Genomic DNA, 9,018 nt, shown 5'->3' on the forward strand with positions numbered 1-9,018 from the left:
TACTTTATGTCATGACAAACACTATATCACAACTTTATTAATTTTGTTATATATGTATTGATATATATATAATATAAAGTGGGCAGATATGTCCCTTTTAGGCACCCTTTACTTTTATTGGCAAATTCAAGTTATTAATGACTCCGTTCATCTAAAGTACGCATTCTAGCCGCATGAAAGCGTGGTAGTTTATCATTGGAAACAGCGGAATGGACAGTAAATTGTTGAGTTCATATTATGGGATCAATAGGGGTTGAATAACAATAACCACTTAAGTTACCGAAACAGAGAACAATTGTAAAAATTCATTTTTTCAACCGTCGATTCAGAATCACAAGAGTTGGTGAAATGAGAATCAGCTCCGTCGGTCAGCGTACTGGTAATTTTGACGAACAACCAACCCACTTTTACTTTTCTCATCGAACCAAATACCTGTCGATAAGAATTGAGTAATGTCAGAAAGAGAATCATCCACTACTTTAAAGGTTGCTCAATTGTCCTCGACAAATGACCATCGGTTTTGTTCTTCTTGTCCTTCATCGGGTAGACGTCCATCAATATTATGCTCTGCTGAAACAACGTATTGTTCACAGTTGACGAAACACACTCATATGTCAATAAATGGGAGTCACAGGTGAGTCGTTTTAAGCATCAACCTAGTTTTTAAGTAATGTATTTCGCCAGTGTTAAGCTGAAATATGTGGCCTCACATGTGTGAAGCACGCATAGCGGGAGAACATCATAAACTAACCACACAACTGAAGCTTTTGCTGACCGCATTGTGAAGTGCATGCGATATTCGTCATTAGTCCTTTCCCGTGTGGATGGATAGACGAAGAAGAGCAATAGTGTCATCCCTGTAAGCCATAACGATTAACGAATCCAGATATATATCTGAGCTCAAGGAGATGAAAACCGTTTATTTTGCGGTTTTGTTCGGGATTACACAAAAAACTTGAGACGATAATATCGGTACAAGTAACGTGCAAGTAACACCCTAGGTCTTCAAAAAGAAGGCGCTTGGGGATCATTTATGAACTTTTCATGGCTCTGCAGATTTCACCCAGGGGGACTCGTGATATATTTTTGTTTTTCGCACGGGATTTCCCGAAGGATAAAGGTATAAATAATGTGTCGAGAAGGGATGCCGTTCTAGCGAGTCAGTGGGACTATCTGTTTGCGGGACAAATGAACTGCAATGGAGAACCACGCGTTCAAACAAGAACGTGAGCATACTTGTTTTTGAAATTTGCTGGGTGTCTAAAGATGTTCAGAGTACGAGCCAAATTGGAAAAATGCTGGCTCAGTGAAGAGTACGATAGTGGCTGTTGGGAAATTTTCTTGTTTGACTGCTTGATATTGATCTTAGTTGAAGTATTCACGCGGAACATGAGTGGAGGAATCGACTTACTTTTATTGGATGAGCTCCGAGGATGTAGTCTGTAACCTTGTGGCACGTCATTTTTCAGTCTTTCCAAACGCTGATGAACTTCAAAATAACCATAGTAACCTATCGTCTTTCCAAAGAGAACTGTACAAATTGGCTACAGGGAAGAAGAATTTTCAGGAAGATTGGCTGAGCCACACAAAAGATCAGGTCAAATAAAGATCGAGATACATGCCCAATCAAACGGGGCATATGTGAGCTTCGATGGCCACGCAGTAGAGTAGTAAAAATCAATATTTATTCAGTCTGTTTATTTATTCACGTGGGTATGTTTTTGTAAATGCAGACACTTTACTTTGTTTTACTCTTCTTTTTAGAAATGTTTCGGACACTTCAAATATGTTCCAATCCATGGACTGTGGAAGTTATATTCCCCCTGTTACAGCCTATTCAGTGCTTCCACATGGGAATGTCACATCAACTTTTACTTATGGCTCTCCATACTTGAACACTGGGTCACAGAAATATCCTGGTGATCAAACACCAACTCTCTCATATTCCGGTTCAGGTTTAGAACAGACCATGGAATCATACACATTACCTCCTCTGGAAAGGATGGACTGGGGATTGCAACAACCTGGATCTATGGGTTCGACTAATTTCGGGATGTTGAGCACCTACCTTCCATACGTACGGCAGCAAACAGTTGATAGGCAATTACTAAATGGAAGACGCTTTGGCAACCTCCCATCATAATTCAGGTAAGGATAACTGAACTATGATTCTTTCTCCAAAGAACTGAGTATGCCGACACACTAGTACCGCACAGCAAGCTGCTTACTGACTCTCATCAAACCCCAAAGCAACATTTGGGAGTTCATTTTCCTAGCAATTTTCGTCAGCGCCGACCTAGATTGTCATCCATTCAAAGTGAGGTCACGCTTGAAAAAGGCTCAATAAACCAACTCCCTCACAGAAATCCGTCTTTCGGGTGGGATACTGTGTTACCCACCACAGCTGATGTTTGGTCAAGATTCCCATCTCAGCCTTCTGTTTGGAACTACATTCATACCTTCTGGGGTATAGAAAATCTATGCCTATTAGGAACTTTGAAGAGAAGTGAAGATGCATTCAAGAGGCTCTGCCTGTCACGAAATTTAAAAAAATCCAATAGGAATATCAGATTCCTCTTTCAATCACAATACATAGCTTAATTCCGAGATTATTCATAACTATAGGCCAAGCAATGTGGAAAATCTGTACAAAGCGGATCAGAGATTGTCTCCGGAAGCAAACTGTTGCAAGAAGTACTTTCAGCTGGTATCACCTGTAGTTGTTTGAAGTCTTATATTGCCACATACAGATCACCCAATAAACAGCAGCGATTCGTTTAAGTCATATATCTCATGAGGGTATCGTGGCTCTCCACCGTGTGAAAAATGAGCCATTTATTTTGTGCGTTTCACGATGTTTTATCATAACAGCTTGTTGCCTTACTGAAATGCCACCAGTTTCACCATGTAATGGGGTTCGCGGCGTATTCTATTATCTGGAGAAGAGCCCTCAATAGGCAATCAAATTTGCATGCCGTATGACTCGGTGGAATTTCATACCGGGCTTGGATACTTAGATATCGATAAGTAAATATTGTTGGAAAATTTGAATCCGAGTGTGCAGCATCAGCAATTCAATCAGGATGTTTATAGTTTCGCTGTCTGCTATGTTCGGGATTCAAACTTGATTAAAATTATCTGCTTTTCTGGTCCACTGGTTTCTGCAGGTTACAACGATTACATCTGATCTCTGGGTTTCTCGGAAAATCTGACTGACAGAAGTAAATGCTAGGGTTACCTAAGACCAGTAATAAAAAAAACAGTATGAGACACTGGAGGGGCGGCGGTAACTATGAATTCTTGCAGTTTCCCGTTTATGAATGCCAAAAAAGATTTATTCGCATGGATGTTTATCCAGACCCTGAAAACTCTGGAAGCTAGCTGCTACACTCAACTCATTTATATATTTCATTGTTATCTCAAATATGAATACCAGCCTAAGGAACACTGCTGGTCGTGTTTTTAGAAATAAATCTGATAAAACAAAATCACTGCCGTTCAACTGTTTCCGAGTTTGAATTCGTGATAAGTTGTACTATCAGCATCAAACAATTTTTTTCGGGCATCAGCTCGGTGCAAGGTTATTTTCTGACCCAAAAAGTGCAGGAGGTTTGGAAAATTTCCAATCTGGTCAAACATCTGCAGGGTCGGAATAAACAAAAATACATCTGAAATGAAATTTCTAACTGCGGAATTTGTACCCCTGAATACTTATTGCATTGTATTTGGACGTGTCTCCCGTTCTTTTTTAGTTTGATTGTCACTCAGAATATTCCTTCTTTGATAGATTGCCTGGACGGAAAGCAAGCTTTCCTCGGGGACTCTTCTGATCTGTGATTTACGGAAAGAGAACAGATCACCCAACTTCAGAACGGTGGCTACGCTTCAGAAACTTGTACATAAATGTCTCATACTTTAATTTCCCTCTTCTCATTATACGTTCAAACAGAAAGTGCTTTGTTCTATTTATGACTTTGCCTTTTTCAGTGGGAAGAGCAGGGACACTCTGTGAGCCCACCAGAAGGAGACACGGAGCTGAGTTGCCCGTAAACACAATGATGCAATATGTTCCGCCGGAAAGTGCGCCGATATCACAATTAAGCTTAGCTCAACTCATTTTAAGCATATTTCAGATAAAAAGGCGCATCTAGTAAGGTCTTTCAATCTGTTTTTCAACATAACTCCAGAGGCTAGACAGTTTAATGCGCATAAGTTACACATGGATATTTTGCAAGTTATACACACCAAATTCGTCATTTTATGTCATTAGTTCAAGTGGAATTACGGAAGCAGTCAGTAGAACAACAACCTTGATAACGGCCATTTTGCTTTCTACCCTGTAAACAGGAGGAGAGCATTTTTTGTCATGAGAGCTTATTATTTCGAAATCTCTGGCATGCAGGTTTTGTATCCACTTACTGTGCACTGTGTAGCAGAACGTGCCTGATTTGATACATCAGCACAGATGGATTTGCAGCAGGTTTAGAATATCTGTGGTGCTATTTGTCCATGGCGCATTTACGAGCTGGATAGCGCAGCCGGATGCCTGGGAAGCTGGAAGGGATAATGAACGAAGTCCTGACTAACAGCTATTATAAGATCTGGTAGGATTAAATTCATGCACACTATAGCCGACATACCAGACTGATCTTCCTATGTTAGATTGGAAGGGAAATTGAGTGTGTTAGGGAAGTTGGATAGAGAAAAATGCAATGTTTGCTGACGATGGGCTTGAAACTTTATAAGCAAATACATATGCAATCACTGAAAGTATTAGACCTGTAGGTCAGAGACAACTCCCAAAAAACCGGTAGGCCTGACGTAGCTTGCTTTGAACAAAAGGTGAAACGGGCTGCTTCATGAATGTTGTGGAATACTGATTTTGCCAGTTCTGGCTTCCATCCTCAGGCACTGATGTTTCTCGGTTTATGAGAACACTCTAAGAATTGAGTATTTATACAGTAGTGCACGCAGCACCAACTTTTCCCTGATGTAATTTTTGAACGCTGTGGTTGAATCGGTCCTAATCCGTGCATTCCTGTACCCGCTAGAATGTAAAGTTTTTTTACGACAGATCAAAGGCTAGCTAAAAGGAGACTCTAGTCTTCACTAGTACTGGCTGCATTATCTTGTTTAGTAGAAAACTCACGAACTTCGCAGTGATTTGCGGAAGCTGTAAGTAGTTTTGAAAACGGCTACTTAGCAGTAGGATAATTTTTCCTCCTGAAAAATAACGATGCAGAAAAGTAAACACTGGCAGATCTGGCGTACACCTTATTAGGTTTGCAGCAGTGGGAGTGTTTCACTGGTCATAGTGCAATCACACACGCTTATGACCGCAGGAAATTTACAGTTTCAACTCCATTTCAGCATACTTTTTCCTGACTTCTGACAGCATACATTCTTCGAGTGACAAGTAACCAAAAGATCACGATGCATTTTGTTTTCTGATCATGAAAACAGAAATTCGTATCATTCCGCTCTGGGGAGCCAACCCAAACAGGTCGATCAACGGAATATGTTTTAAGAACACTTTTTCTCCCCATAGACTTCAAGTGCCTACTAAAATGCAGTTCTTATACGGAAAGACAGGCTTTGACAGAACATTCATCTACCACTGAATTAGGCAGGGAGGAATACTACAGTGTAAATTTTGAGGAAATTCAAGATCTACCCATAAAGAAGCACCGACACGAGGCAACTTGACTGTCTCAGGAAATTACAGTTTAGTACGATTATTTACACGATGATTTTTGCACTCTCCACGTCTCAACATACTTCAGTGGTTGAAGGGTAACTATAATCGATGAATCCTGACCTGTCGGAGCCCTACTTGTATTTCATCTACAGCTGTCCAAGTGTGTCAGTGAGTTTAGGCTTGCTGGTGGTATTATGGAAGTGGTGGTTGACAAAATAAATACTTGATGGCCAACAAAAATATCCCTTTGCAAACTTCATTTTGGTTACAACTAGGCAATCTGTACACCAGTGTGTAACAGTTTGCTCATCACTACCTTCAGCGCGAGATGTTGGTTTAGTCTCCCATGAAATGAATTGGCGAGATTGAATTGGTGAGGATTTTGTATCCATACTTTCCACTCAGGTCTTTTGCCTCTTATACTCAGACTCTTACATAATCTGGCGAACCTTTACTTTCCATCAGTAAAGACCTCTTTGCTCAGCGGTACGGTATCATAGTCCCGGCTGTGCGGAGCAACATTCATCGTTGGTCCATTACAATGAGGCGTGAGGAAGCTTGGATGGAGAAAGGTGGCATTTTTCGGGGTTCAGCTGATGCAAATAGTGTCTATAATAGTGAGGGTCACGGTTCATGACTCTCCCATTCGTACTATCTATACTTAAGCTCAGATTTTGGATGGACTCTGCACAGGCTGTTAGATCTCTCCTCTAAAATTGGAAAGAATGTCCACAATATGTATGCAAAGCTGCCGAGTAAAGTCTATTGGTTTTCCCCCACAGTATCACAGTTTTTTTATCTCCCCAAACGACGCTCCACCTATACCACCTTTGAAACTTGCAGGATTCTCACTGCATGGCCCTAATGGAAGATTTATGAAAATGAACAACTCCACCTAGAGTGTACTGACTGCTAGTCCGAACTTATTTATTAAATATGCGTCCGGGTCTGTGGTTGTTTGATTTGTAACCAGTAAGACAGCATTCAGTAAAACTTACGAAAGGTAACCACTGGTTGTGGAGTGGCCAGCAAGAAGGAGTTCAATTTATTTTTTTCTTTCTGTAATTGTTAAGTTTATAAACCACTTAATGGCAGACGCCAAATGTTTTAAAACCAGATCATCGTAATTTTATTGTTTTTGATGTCATTTAACGAAATGCCACCTGGGAAAATATTCGAAACAACCTTCTCTTTATTCCCTCTTCTTGCTTCCAGATGACTCTTTATTCAAAAATACTATGTGGAGAACTGTAGAACTTGTTCGTTTTGTGTGAGAAAAAACCTGACCTGAAAAGGATTTTCTTGCCTCGGCGCAACTTTCCTGTTTAGTTTAGGCCATGAGATAGGGCATGAGATTAAGACTTCCCCTTTCATTGGAACCAACCATCGGTGCATAGGATCCTTAGGTGTCCTGAGAATTAGGTGTCTTTGAGAATCTGCCATGCTACATAAAAAATGGACAGATTAAATGAGTGATAGCAGCACATTTTGTCGACACCATCCCCCTGATCATTTTGTTTGGAACGAAAACTTCCTAATAACCGCAGATAGGACTGGGATGACGGCGTAAACAGTGCAAAAGTTGTGACTGAACATAGTAATTCGGTAGAATGAGAATTTTGTACTTATGTAGCATGTTTCGTTTGCCACTTAGGTAGCTTGCTTCTGCACCATAGATCGCCTGACATGTACAAATAAACTAGTTCTGATGACCCAGCAGTCACCCAGAATTCTAGTTTACACCGCAGTCGGCCGTCTCTGTAGAGTGCCTACGGGTGACCACAAATCATAAATTAGCAAGATTCATCTCTGTGACCCTCTAAGTTCATTTTGCAGCTACCTTCTGTGGTATGTTGGTTTTGTGGAAAAAGGAGAAATGGCTTCAGCTGTGATGTCTAACACTATGACAGATGGGCAACCAAACGGGTCAATTCAAGTGTAATAATTTAGCTGGCACCGCTTGCTGGCACGACCTCATAGTGAAACACTTCTGTGACTTTCACTTGAATCTCCTTACTAATCCTTCACACTGTCCAGGTAGAATCTGTTACCCTACGGTCTACTTCAAATGCCTGGCAATCCAGTATCGTCCTCCAATCTTCTCAGCTCTATATGGGTTAATTTAAAGTTGAGTGTTGGAAACTGCTTTGCTGAATCCGTGTGAAAAATCAAATGTGTATAGTTCGTCTAGCGAAGTTTATCATAATATACAGTCAGTGACCAAAGAAACACCCCAGTTGTTGTACCTACATATGTCACGGTTAAATGCAGCATTGAGATCGTCAAAAGTTTGTTTTACATGCAACTCACTGTACTTAACCTTATGATCAATTTTGTGGATACAACGATTTTGGACAGAATCCTGGATGAACGAGTTGGAGGAGCTGATTACCGTCAATGCCATCTTAAAGGCAGATATGATGTAAATGTTTACAGGACAGGCAAATGTCCATTCGAATATTTGTTGATCCATTAGGCTGCGGTGTGCGAACAAGCGGTCCCAAGAGCACATTTTAGAGTTGGAGCGGGGACGTGGTAGTTCAGCTTGTACATCATGTTTAAAGGAAGCTTGCATTATCAGTTTTGCATATCACCATATTCTCATGTATTATGCTCTATGTTTAGGTCCACATTCGCGATCGAAACAGATTTCTAGTATAAACCTACACAAATATTATCAGTTGGTACCCTCAAAATTTCATGTGACCTGAAAAGCATCCTTCACGAAGAGACTGGACCTTACCGTGGTTTAACGGTTTGCGCACCTCGGCGATCCATTGAGCTATACTGGAGAGTGTCCCGCGACACTCACAGAGTCTCTCATACAAGGTTGGTTAATGGTTAGAGGTCTGACGAACACAGTCTCTTGTCCCTCCAGGTTGGGGGTTGGAACATGTGGCGGCTTGTTCCGTAGAAATGGTAATGCATTTGCATTTCCCGCCAAACACCGCTGCCTTGCGGTTAGGCTTTTGAGCCAAAGGCTTTGGTTGAGGAATCTAATCGTCCTCCTGTCTAGGTGTGGGCGCCCTGGCAGTATCCCAGCCCACGTACAACCATGAATTGCACATACACAAATAAACTCATGCCACATCGGCCGTCGCGTGGTGCCATCAGCCGGGTCGCTTCACTTGCTGCATACAGCAGGGCGGGTAACCGAAAACAGGCTACTGCTGACGCCTCCCCTCTTTCTCCTTCACATACTTTTTCTTCCCCCTCTCCCCACCCCATTAATAACTCTCTCCTTGTAGGCCCAGCACTTAGGACTGATGACTCCGTTCGTCATGAATCGGTTTTGCGTGCAGCGTCTGCTCGTCACATGG

Source organism: Opisthorchis viverrini (assembly GCF_000715545.1).
Source record: "Opisthorchis viverrini unplaced genomic scaffold opera_v5_181, whole genome shotgun sequence".
NCBI classification, from domain to species: domain Eukaryota; kingdom Metazoa; phylum Platyhelminthes; class Trematoda; order Opisthorchiida; family Opisthorchiidae; genus Opisthorchis; species Opisthorchis viverrini.